Here is a 13,187-nt window from a genome sequence, read left to right as displayed (position 1 = left end):
TAAACAAGTCTCAGCTCTTTTTTCAGATAGAAAATCTCTACTCATATTTCCAAATGAACCTCACCTCCTTGATACTCCTCATCCACTTACATTCCTGGAAAGCCAGAAAGAGAATGCTAAAGCATCACAGAGGCAGCAACTGCAGAAAACAGCTACCACCCAAGGGCTGGGAGGAACAAAGGTTGGAATTAGAATATTAAATTATTAAATTTCACTAGATATTGTCAAAAGTAAAGGATATTCTACTAGAGACAAAAGAACACAAAAGATCATTTTTTACTTTTAAAAAAAGACAGTAATCAAAGCCAATCTGAAAAGGCTACATATTGTATGATTCCAACTATATGACATTCTGGAAAAGGCAAAACTGTGGAGATAGTAAAAATATCAGTGGCTGGAAGGAGCTGGAAGGAGAGAGGAATAAATAGGCAGAGAACAGAGGATTTTTAGGGCAGTGAAACATTCTGCATGATACCATGTTGATGGATACATGTCATTATATACTTGTTAAAATTCTTAGAACGTACAACACCAAGAGTGAGCCCTAATGGAAACTATGGCCTGTGAGTGATGATGACGTGTCAGTGTAGGTTCCTTAATGGTAACAGACATGCCACTCTGTCGCAGGGTGTTAACAGTGGGGGAGGTAGGAGGTGTATGGGAAATCTCTGTATTTCCTGCTCAGTTTTGCTGTAAACCTAAAACTGCTCTAAAAAATACAGTCTATTTTTTAAAACGACATTAATGTGATTGAAGAAAAATCAAGAATTTTGAAAAAGGAGACGTGCTCTATTCATTCTAAAGAAATGACAGAAAAGTGAAATCAGACAGTAAAGGAGAAGCAAGAAAACTGACAAATTTGAAAGAAATAGATGCAAACTGGTACTATTGCAACAGCCCTGGAGTTCTCTGGCTGGCTGCTTCACCCGGCCATTTCCCCTCTTCAATCCATACCCCCGACACTACTCACCTCCATTACTTCCCCTTGGGACCTGTAACCCCGGCAGCTGGGATAGCCCCTTTGATCGATGTCATTCTGATTCTTCAGCAGCATTCCCAGGCAGCGCTGTTGAAGAGGGAGCATTCCCAAAAGCTGTTAGAGGCTGCTATCCTTTGCATCTGTGGTTTAGATGTTTTGAGGTTAATTTTGTATTTATATATTTACTCCCTATTATTAATATTTGCAGAGAAGCATTGAACCAGTTCTCTGATCCCCAGTTTAAGTGTTAGATCCCTACAACTCTGCAGAAAGAGTGAGCCCTGGGAACAAGACATTCAGAGAAAATCACAAGGTGGGAGGGGAGTGAGTGAGACCGAGAGGGTATATAGGATCTTCTCCTCTCTCCGGGCTTCAGGGAAGATGCTGTGGACTCAGAATCTCCACTTCCATCCAGTGCCAGAGACCAAGGCCCTTCCCAGAGCCTCCCACACCCACATCCCTTCTTCTTACAGCCGGCCACATGCAGAAAACCAACTCCGACGGCGATGGAAGGGCCATGCCTGCATTTGATAAAAATACCCAGGGACAGACCAGAAGGATGATCTCACCCCTGCTTTAAATCCCTGCTGCCAACTTTCCAGCTCCCTCACTTTCTTATCTCACACTCTTTACCCAGCTTGTTGCAATATCTTCTCATAATGCCTGGAAAACAGTAGATTCTGATGAAATGTTTGTGGAACAGGTGGATAAATGCATAGATGAATCACTGTAATATGTCTCCCTGCCTGCAGTTTCTTTCCTTTCTAATCCATCTATCCCAATATCAGAGAAACCATCTTAAATACGTATCATATTATATTTCACCCACAAACAAACAACAGACCTTCAACAGCTCCCCTTATTTCCAGGATACTAACTTAAACTCCCTAGCGTGGAATTAAAACCTGAGCCTACACCACCTTCCACTGTGTGCCTCCTTGAGCTCCAGCCACCAGCTAGGTTGCCCTGGGAAGTCACTTAACTTTATGAGCCTCCGTTTCCCAATGCTTCGTACACAGGGTTGAAAGAGCTGACCATGCATCTCCTCCCACCCTTCCTCCTTCCCCGCCACTGACCACTACTCCACTCTCACTACTTTCATCATTTAGAAATAATCACTGCTTTGAGGCGGGAGGGCTACCACACAGTAGTTTGTATATGTTTTTATCTATCATTTATTCTATCTTTCTTTATTGTTATCAGTTGTCATTTCTTATCTCATCTATTGGTCAGTGAGCTCACTGGGGGCTAGGACTGGTTTCAGCCACTGCATCCTTCACCACACCTGGCTTTGTGCTGGAACATAGCCGACTCCTTTAATGACTCCTCGAATGGATTGACTATGAAAGGCACAGGCACTTTCCTGACAGGATATTATCAGAGGGAAAGTGAGAAGTCAACGTGTTCTCTCCCCTTCCCTCAACTCTAAATTCTTTCACAATGAATTAATTACTTATTTAAAAAATGCCATCCCAGAATCACTTCTTTAGCTTAAAACCTTGTCTTTTAAGATATAAAATGGATATCCTTTTTGGAGAACAATACCCCTCTTTCGGAGGTTATACTTCTAAGTAAGAACATGTGTATCTGATCTTTTCTGGGAAGCGAATTGTCATAGAAAAGTGGAGAGTCTGGTGCTAACTGGGACATGAAACAGATTGAAGGACACAAAGATGGGAGGCTGGAAACACCAAGATAAACTCCAACCGCTTCATAATCTTGCCCAGACCAATCCTGACTGGTGGTCCCCAAGTGCCTCCTAGGTGGTCCATAGACGGATTTCTGGAGGAATTCGTGTTTATAATACCACTATGTCTTTGTTTTTGTTTCTGGAATGAATTAATCATTTAGTTAGGATAGTAAATGAGGATCAGACGCATCCTTTCAACAAATGCAATTCCTTTTGTCTCATTAGTACTTGAGAAAATGTGCGACACTGAATGTGAGTAGGTGAAATTTGTCGATTACGAGGTCTTTGCCCCTGATCCAGTGGTACAAAAGGAAGAACAGTGTGGGATCCATGTTATTATTCCTCCTAATTTTACACAGTTTCTCACCAGCCCGTCAGATTGAACTCTCATCAATATTAGGTTATCAGGTGACTTGAGAATGTCACATCGTTTCTGGCCTCCATGTCATCTTTGGGGCTGTTCATTCCATCTAAAAGACTCTTTCTCCATCATCTTCCCAAAAACATTTTTATTCTTCAAAGTTCAAAAAAAGTACCATTTCTCCATGGAAGACTTTTCTGATTCCTTTATTTAAGGGTAGATACCCACTATGTTCTCAATTGATTTATAGCCAATATAACAGTAAACTTAACTCGTACATTTATTTGTCTTTCTGTTTTAGTTATTTATTACTGCATAACATACCATCCCAAAACTTACTAACTTAAAGCAACAGCACTTTTTTTTATTTCTCATGAATTTATGGGCCAACTGGGTTCACTGGGGCAGTTCTTTGGCTCCATGAGTATTGTAGTAACTGAGGTCACTTGTGCAGCTGCATTCAGGTGGGAGTAGGCTGAGAGCTGGAATAGTTAAGATAACACGTCACTCTCCAAGGCCTTTCTCCACATGGTGGTTAATCATTCAGTAGAAGCTTGGGCTTCTTATGGCACAGTAGCTGCACAAGAGAAGAAAACATGGAAGTTGCTAGGCTTCTTAAGGGCTAAACCTAGAACTTGTACGCACCACTACCTTCAGTTTCTTTGAGCAAAGCAAGTCACAAAGCCATCCTAGATCAAGGGCAGGGCAGTAAGACTGTAGCTCTGGGTGGGAGGAGTAGCCCAGTATCAATGCTCGTCTTTAACCTACCCTTCTTTCCCACCGCACAGTGAGCTTTTCTGGCTAGAATACTGAAAGTTTCTGAAAGAACAAATTTCTTTGGGGATGGTCATCTCTGAGGAATTAGGAAGAATGTTTAAAGATATGTCAAAAGGAATTTAAACTAAAAAGCCAGAAAAGACGTCCTATAACCCACATCCTGAACTTTCAAAAATTCTGGCTTCCACAATGTTCAGGAGGAGGAGGGAGAGTAGCCACCATTGTCACCTGTTTTCTCACCAGATGCCTAAGAAAACAAAGGTTTTTTTAGACAGAACTACTATAAATACACAAACTCCTTAGAGCTCCTTAGCCCTCCAAAATTCTCCATGCTCCATCACAATCCAAAATTCCAACCAACATGAGGTTAACCTGACATCAGAACTCAGGCCACTTGATACAATTAAATAAATTTTTGATAATAGTTTTATCTAATCACTATTACACATGAACTAGTAGGACCTAACCACTGAAATTCCAGGTGCTCAGTCTGAATATGAAATATTGTACTTCTTTTGCTAGAGGCAGGGTTCATGCAATGAAAGGAAAATAGAAGATATAACAACTGATCCAGTTGCGTCATTTATCAGAAGAATATGATATAGGAAGGAATTGATTACTGATTGTAAATTTGGGGGCATAATCTTTCTAGAATGAAATTTGACAACATATATAGCAAAAGTGTTGAAATTTTTGCATATCCTTTGGCTTGTAAATTCTCCTAAGCATTTTTCCTAGAGGAAATAGTCATGAATGGGCACAAAGATATCATCATGAGATGTTTGTGTAGCATTATTTATAACAGTGAAAATACTGATGCCAATCTATGTTCAAGCAAATGAGATTAATTATATAAATTATAGCACATCTGTGCGATGGGATTGTAGGTAGCCACTAAAATTATGCTATAGAAATATATTTAATAATATGAAAAGGTAATTTCTGATAAATATAAAAAGCAAAATGTATAATAGTTATAGAGGAGCTACATAGATGAAAATCTGGAAAGCAACACCCCAGATAATTGGCAGTGGTTAGCAATGATTATCTCTGGGTAGTGGGGTTTTATTATTTCTGATTAGTTGTATTCTCCATAAGGAACATACATCTGTAATAAACAGTAAAACTGTGTACTTAAAGATTGTTATTTTTCTTTTACTTGTGCATCACCAATTTATGGACTGCTTAGAGGGCATTAAAGTAGAGCAGTTTAGTTTAATAAATTCAGGTGACTAGATCATGGAAAGTGTTATTTACTAAGCTACTTCCTCAGATCAAAAAGTTCTTTGTCTAATGAAAAGCCATGAAATATGCAATATGTGAGACCCACCATACTACACAACAACTTGTGTGTTCTCATTGATGCGTTGTGACTTCAGAACATGCCGAATCTGAAATGGCTATGAGATTCAGGGCTAAGAAATGGAACTATACTTCTAGACTGTAAATTCCATGAAAGTAGGAGTTTTGCCGGTTTCATCAAACAAATATGTTTTGAATGAATGAATGATGAGATCTCATGAATCATTAATCTCCTATGAGCTAGTCCTTCAAGATAGCTTCCTAGATGACCTGAGGTTACATAATTACGTCCTCTGCTGTGACTGCCACAAACAGCCCACATCCCAGTGACTTCCAAGGACAAGTCTCTCCAGGCCCACCTGCCTCTCTCCACCTCTGCCATTTGCCTATTGCCAACTTCCAGTTACTCCACCCGCCATCCAGATTCCTGCTTCTTACCCACTGCTGGACTTTGTCAGACTGTTTGCCTTGGCAGAACTTGCTAGTCTCTGCACAGTGGATGTCCTTGACCTTCCAGCCTTTCATTGACCAAGCCTGGGATCTGATGGGTAGAAGGAACATTTCCATAGGTGACCCCCAATTTATGCTTCCTTCTTTTGAAGCTAGAGCCATTTAACTCCTATTACAGGTATGGAATTGGAAGAACTCTAGGTCAGCTATTTGCTGCCTCAGTGTTGAGTCATTCTTGGTATTTTAATTCTAGATTCATGACTTTTTCCCCTCACTGAAGTTCTTTTCCTTAGAGGGGAAAAGAAACACAGGTCTTGCTGGGTGTTTGGTCAGCCCTCTGAAACCTCAGCCTTTCCTTATCTCATGCATCTTATTCACACACGGGACTTGGGATTAATTTTGGACATTTGCTGAAGGTACTTGTGGTACATTCTGTTGTGTTTGCTCAGACCCATCTTCAGGACCGAAGCTCTCAGATTAGAACAAATCCACTGGATGTATATCCCAAGTGTCTCTCCTTACACTATCTCTTTGCTTTTTTCTCTCTATGAATTTTTCAAGACTATCAAAGCCTGATCTTCCAAATGATTTCTCTTGCTCCCATCTATGACCCGACCAGAAAGGTCCTCACGAATAAATATCTCTAACTGCAGTAAGTTTCCAGTGGGTATTCAGGAGCAGGATTGATGATAAATTCTTGACTTTTCTCCTAGTACATTAAAATTCCTCTCCTTCCAAGTCTGCCCTTTTGTTTCAATTCTCTCAACAGGCTGTTCTTCTTCCTTCTCCTTTTTCTTCACATCAAAATCCTGAATAAAATCACTCACTGGGCCACAGGTTAAGATATAGTACTGGTCAGATTACTGGATCCCCTTAAGGCCACTGATATGCCCAGCAATGCAGCTGTCTTGTCTCTCTCCTGTCAATACGTCAGTCAATCTGTACTCCTTAAGAGAACATTAATAAAGCAACTATGCTCAGATCTTCTGAGGTTTCATGTTTTTTGTTTTCAGATTTTTTTTTTCTTGGTAAATTATATCTATCAGCCATCCTAGAGTAACCCAAACACACAGGAAAATAGTAACAAAATTTGAAATATTACACAAACTCAAAATAATATTCCTTACCAATAATTTGCATTAAGGCTAACGGTATTCAATATGTAGAATATAAAGTTCATACCCAACTGGTTTAGAGCTGCCAACTTGGTTACAATAGAAATGTTGTACCATTTTTAAAGCTACAAGTCAAAGATTTTACTTGCTGTTTTATAGAATAGCCAATACTATATTGTTTCACTTGTCCTGTATTTTCTAAAGGTATTAGACCCTGAGACACAGGATAATTAGTGGCTAGTAGATAAGCCACCAACACCCACACACACAAACACACACACTCACAGATACACATGATTTTTCTATTGAGTTACAGAAATTCTGTGCCCAAATTAACAAGTACTTAATGCTTCTCTGTTTTATCTGGATTGAGAAAAATATTTATTGTCTCATATAAGTAAAAATTTCATGGCTGATGCTCAATTGTACATGACAGGACTTAGGGCCTATATTATGCCATCAGATTCCCTTTTCTTCCATCTCTGACTCAGTCTTTTAACTCAATGTGGAGGTAGGACGACAGCAGAAGCTCCTGCCCCCATCTCCTCTCAGGCTTAAGACCCAGTAGAAAAACTCAAACAAAATTTCCAGGATTGGGTCATATTCATCCTGACAGTCATGACTTTGGTTATGTGGCTATAAGAAATCAATCCCGATAGCCAGTGGGATGGACTGTGCTGATTGGTTTGGGCCATGTATGCACGTGCTTCAAAGCTGAAATCTGGTGGCTATTTGCAAAAAAACAAAAGACAGAAAGAGAGGAAATAAAAATTGTCGGCAAGGATGTGGAGAAAAAGAAACTCTTGTACATTGTTGGTGAGAATGCAAATTGGTGCAGCCATTGTGGAAAAGAGTTTTGAGTGGAGATTCCTCAGAAAACCAAAAATAGAACTACCATATGAGCTAGCAATCCCACTTCTAGGTCTATATTTGAAGGAAATGAAATCAGTAGTTTGAAGAGATATTTGCACTCCCATGTTTTCATTAAAACATTATTCATAATAGCCACAACATAGACACTAACAAGTGTTTATGGATGAATGAATGAATGAATGAATGAAGAAATTGTAGTGCGTACGTGCATATATATATATGCACACACACACACACACACACACACACACACAGTATGGAATATTATGCAGCCATCAAAAAGCAGGAAGCTCTGCCATTTTCAACAACATGGATGAACCTAGAGGTCATTATTCTAAGTGAACTAAGCTAGAAATAGAAAGACAAATATTCTATGATCTTACTATTATGTGGAATCTAAGAAAGTCAAACTCATAGAAACAGAGAGTAGAATGGGAGCTGAGGGTGGGAGAGATGGAGAGATGTTGATAAAAGAGCACAAACTTTCAACTGTAAGATGAACAAGTTCTGGGGATCTAATGTACAGCATGGGTTGTGATGGATGTGTTAATTTGATTGGATATCATTACACAATGTATATTTATCTCAAATCATCACATTGTATACCTTGAATATATGTGATCTTTACTCGTCAAGTAAACATTTAAAATTTTTAAAATATATACAAATTTTTGAAGTTCAGAGTGGCATCTGCTTCCCTGAAAATAAATGGGCAGAGGAAGGTTGGGGACTTTCTAGAGGGCTATTAGGGTAGGTGCCACATGGCACATAAATAGCACCTCACCCAACAGGCAAGGTCTTGCCCTCAAGGAGCTCACATTCTAGAAAGAGACAATAAGCAAAATACTTAATAAGGTAATGCCAACTGGTGTTCAGTACTCCAAAGAAAATAAACAGTAGAAAGAGAGACTTGCAAGTGTAATAAACTAGACAAGATGGTTAGAAGAAGCCTATCCAAGGAGGCAGCTTCTCCATATAGGATTATATTCAGACAAGCATGGCTTTGATTTTATGTAATTCTTTAGTAAATCTGAATGATTTCAGGTTGTTTAGCTCAAGTGTTTTTTAAGCATTGTTCAGTTTATTGGAGACATTTCATACAGATTTTCACCAGATGCTGGCAAATCGAAATATTTGTTCAGTTCTTAAGGTTGTTTGCTGAGGGCAGTATTTTGTATTTTTAGATAATTGCGTTTGTTTGCATGTGACCTTAGTTTGTTGCAACCAATTATCTGATGCTTTCAAATTTGTCTGAGATCAGTACAGTGAGAACCCTTTTGTTGTCTTTCCAACTTAATTATTTCCTTCATCTGATAATTACCATTGTCTAAAGGATTGCACAAGGGGCCACCCTAAGAAAAGATATACATGGGGATATTTTTAAAAACTAATTTAGGCGACTAATTTAATTATCCCATCAAGTGAGCGTCCCCACTCCCCGACTGCCCCTCGAGCTGGAGGCAGCTTCTTTCCAAACCACATCTGTGAGCACAGGGGCACACCCACATTTTGCATTTCAGCACCAGGAGGCAGTTGAGCGTTCACAGGTCACGCAAGGACCATATGGAAAATAGCTCAAGTGTTTACACCTCAGTTCCAGAGAAAAACCCTGTGTGATTACTACTGTCCTACAGCTGCGGAGACTGATGCACACACTGGCAAGCAAACTGCTTTAGGGACGGCTGGCAAACAGGATTAAGCCAGAACTGGCCTCTGCTGGGCCCTGCACTTGGGTGAGCCTGTCTCCCAGACAGCACTCTGTCTAGCTCCCAGCTACGATCCCAGCAACCAGCAGAGCTCCTGGGACGGAGTGCATACTTGCATTAGTTTTCTACTGTCACAGTAACAAATTACCACAACTTTGGCAGCTTAAAACAACATTTCCTATCTCGCAGTTCCTCAGACCCAAGGTCCAGGAATATCGCGGCTCAGAAGAGCCCTGTGCTCAGAGGCTCTGGGGTCAGGGGTCGGCAGGGCGGCGTTCCTTCCGGGAGGCCGTGCAGAGGGATCCACTGTCAAGTTTACTCAAGTTGTTGGCCAAATTTAGCTCCTTGTGATCGAAAGACTGAAGTCCCTGTTTGCTGGATGTAAACGGAGGACCGTTCCAACCTTCAAGAGGCCACCTGCGATCCCCGCTGGCGACCTCCTTCATCTCGAAAGCCAGCAACGGCGGGGGGAGCCCTGTCAAGCTCTCACTCCCTCTTGCTCTTCTTCTGCGGTGTTTCTCTGACGCGTCTGCCCTCCTCCTCCATTGTTCATTGTCCATGTGATTATGCTGGGCCCACCAAGATGATCCAGGATGATCTCCCCATTTTAAAGTAATCTGCGAGGTCCCTTTGCCAGGTAATGGAGCATATTCACAAGCTCTGGGGGTTAGGACATGGACATCTTTGGGGGTCCATTCATCTGCATACCACCTATTCAATTAGTATTTTTTAATAAATGAAGGATTCACCTAACAGCAGACACTAATAATATTGTCTCCGCCGTGCAGCAATATACCTGAAGACTGGAGCTGCTGGGTGGGGCCCTGTGCAGACGTAGGAGGGGAAAAGAAAACATCACTGCACGTGCATTCTGCACCCGGCCTAGACCTAGGTGCCTTCCCATCAAAGTCTTCTTTGAACACAGGCTTTGTGAGCAGACACATGTCTCTGTCTTCTAATGAAGACATGGAGACTCAGCTTAATTAAGTGACTTGTCCCGTAGCAGAGCCCCCTAAATCCCAGGCCATGTAGCTTTTCTATTATGCACAGTTTCATTGTGCTTAGACCTATATGCATTGTACACATATATAGTTGTGCTTAAGTGCACAGACTCTGAAGCAAGACTGCTTGGGCTCAAACCCAGGTCTGGGGCATACCAACTGTGTGACCTTGGCCTAAATGCTTAACATCTCTGTGCTTTCATTTTCTCATTTGTTAAAAACGGAGACGATAATTTTACCAAGTTCATAGAGTTATTATGAGGATTACATGGGTCCGTATAATCAAAGCTCATAGAACAGTGCCTGGCATCACTCTATGAGTGCTAGCTATTACTATCACTATGTTAGAGCAATTGGATTTCAACCACATGTGTTACCTTTTAAGTAGTATTTTTTAATATCTTACCCATGAATAGGTTTTATCATGTCTAGCACATTTGCATCTGCACTGCCATATTCATTGTTATTTGTTTCTCTATAAGCCCTACGGAATGATAGAGAAGGTGGTAGTGGTTAAGATAATACTTTTGAAATGATGACTGTACCTAAATGATAAGTTAGGAAGAGTGTGTGGTGAGGGGTCTACCAGACATCAGAAAGTCTCTCCAGGAATGGCAGAAGGAGACACAAAGCCAAGAGCGGTCAGTGGAGCCCAGATGAGATGACTGGACGAGCAGAAGCCACAGAGCTCAGAGTGGTGTTGGTGTCTAGACACCAACTGGCCTCCATTGCCCGGCACCCTTGCACTCAAGCACAGGCCGGCTGGGCTCCACGTGCGGAGCAGAGTGCACGACCTGCACTCTGGAGCAATGGGTGGTGCCCGTGGATGACCTCCTGTGACAGCCACAGACACTGCCCATGGATCACCAAGCATACTCGTCCATTACCCTCTTTCTTTTTTCTTTCTCCTTCTCTTCCGACCCTCCTTCCTAGCCCTCCTTTTTTGGTACTGAGATTATGAGAGCACCCCTTTTCATAGCAAGGCTGACCACTGTCAAGGTCATGAGGCCCCCAGTAAGCATGCGGACACTACCTGAGCTGACTGCTGTTCTCAATCATTTCACAAGTGACACAGACACGACTTTTTTCTCATCTTTGGACATCAGAGAGGAAAAAAATCATTACCAATCTGATCTGAGTGCCAAGTAATCACCATCAACATGAAGCAGAAACATGAGTCCCAGTGGAAATCCACTACTGATCACTATAACCTAATGAACACTAGAATTGAATCCACATGGAGACATTTATTCTTTCACTCACAATAAGTAAGACTTTCCTATATTGAAGCAGCACTAAGAACAGCATTTAAAGAAAGAAATATGCAAGGAAAGTGAAATATTTTCATGCTGTCAGTAGTGTGTGAACATTCATTTGATCATTCTATTCTGTAATCTCTTCATAGCAACTGTTGGATCATATAACTGTCCAGCAAACAAGTCTCTTCCATGAATTCTGTTTCCCTCTTGGGCCATTTGCCAAGAATAACAGATTGAACTTTAACTCCAAGTCTGAAAAGTTTCCCTTTACTGACTAGAGTTCAACCCCAGTCTATTATCCTAAACTAACTGATAAAACAATCCTTTGATGCTGTCCTTTGAACAAGTTGTGTAAGCTAAAACTTAGTGAGAAAGAAAAAAGCAGTGTATAAAGGAAGCTTTTGAGTTAGCAGCTATCCTAATTCTTAATTTCAGACACAGTACAAACATTTCACACCTTAGGGTTGCAATAACAAGACCTACAAAACTTCAAAAGTACAGGCGGATATTTCTGAGTTCGTTCCTTCATCTCACACAAAAACCTAAGCGGCCATATGTTACCTTATTTTGTGTGAGAGCTATGATTTATGTACATTCCATTTTGCCCTGAATCTGGAAATAATTTCCCCTGAATATGAATGTGAAGGCGAAAGAAGAGGGAGGGTGGGAAGTGCTGTGTTCACACAGAACTGCGTTTATATCCCGGGAACGCTGAATGCACTTCTATTATGGGGTTGCAATTACTTATTCAAATCTGCTTACCTGTCTATCGCTTCCATGAAGCACAGGCTAAATCACCAACAGGAAACTGTGCTTGGGTGTTTAGCAAAAGAGAGGCAATAAAAAGAAGAAGAAGAAATCGAAATATTTGAATTATCGATATTTATTTTAACAAAATTATTGAAATTATCACTACACAAAAAAACTTAGTACTTTGTTGGACTTCTTTATACTTCTTTTATAGATTAGTGCTGTTTGGGTCTGAACTGTATTGAGGATGGAGAAGGACCACCATAATCCTTTCAGTGCCTAGGGCTTTTCAAAAAATTTACCTGGCACTCTCTTTGAGTTCCTAGAAATAAGGGAACCTCCAAAATTCATCTCTAACAAAGACATTCAAGGATGAATTCCAACCCAAAGCAGTGCCTGGCACATAGTTGGGGCTCGACTGTATTAGTTAAATGGGTGAACAGATAGAAATTGATATTCCCAGTACTTAACACATGCTCTACTCCTTAGTAAGGTTTTAATCAATATTTGTTGACCTATGACAGTGTGGCAAAGTTAAGCTTCTCTCCTAGAAAATGGAGCGAACACCCAAACAATTGAAGTATTTGCAGATAAATATATCAGGTTACAATCATGCACATGTACACATACACACACATACACACACACATACACACACACACACTCAGCAACATGCCTTATACCCAGATCCTCCTGGAGCCACAGAGCTGGAGCCTCTGCTTTGCTTTATACCAGTAGGATGTCTTATTTTCTCCTCCACATGTTTTGTTTGACTGCATTTGTTGTATCTAATAACTGGGCCAGACTGAAGAACGATAGCTGTGAGCTTGCATAGTTAAAGGTGCCTGTAAGGTGAACTAGCTGTGTTCCCTGAGGTGGTGCATGAGTTGAGGTGAGGGTCAGGGAGGAATCCAATGGCAGCAC

The sequence above is a fragment of the Lemur catta genome, chromosome 8, assembly GCF_020740605.2.
Source record: "Lemur catta isolate mLemCat1 chromosome 8, mLemCat1.pri, whole genome shotgun sequence".
Taxonomy (NCBI): domain Eukaryota; kingdom Metazoa; phylum Chordata; class Mammalia; order Primates; family Lemuridae; genus Lemur; species Lemur catta.
Note: the sequence above shows the minus strand (reverse complement) of the source record.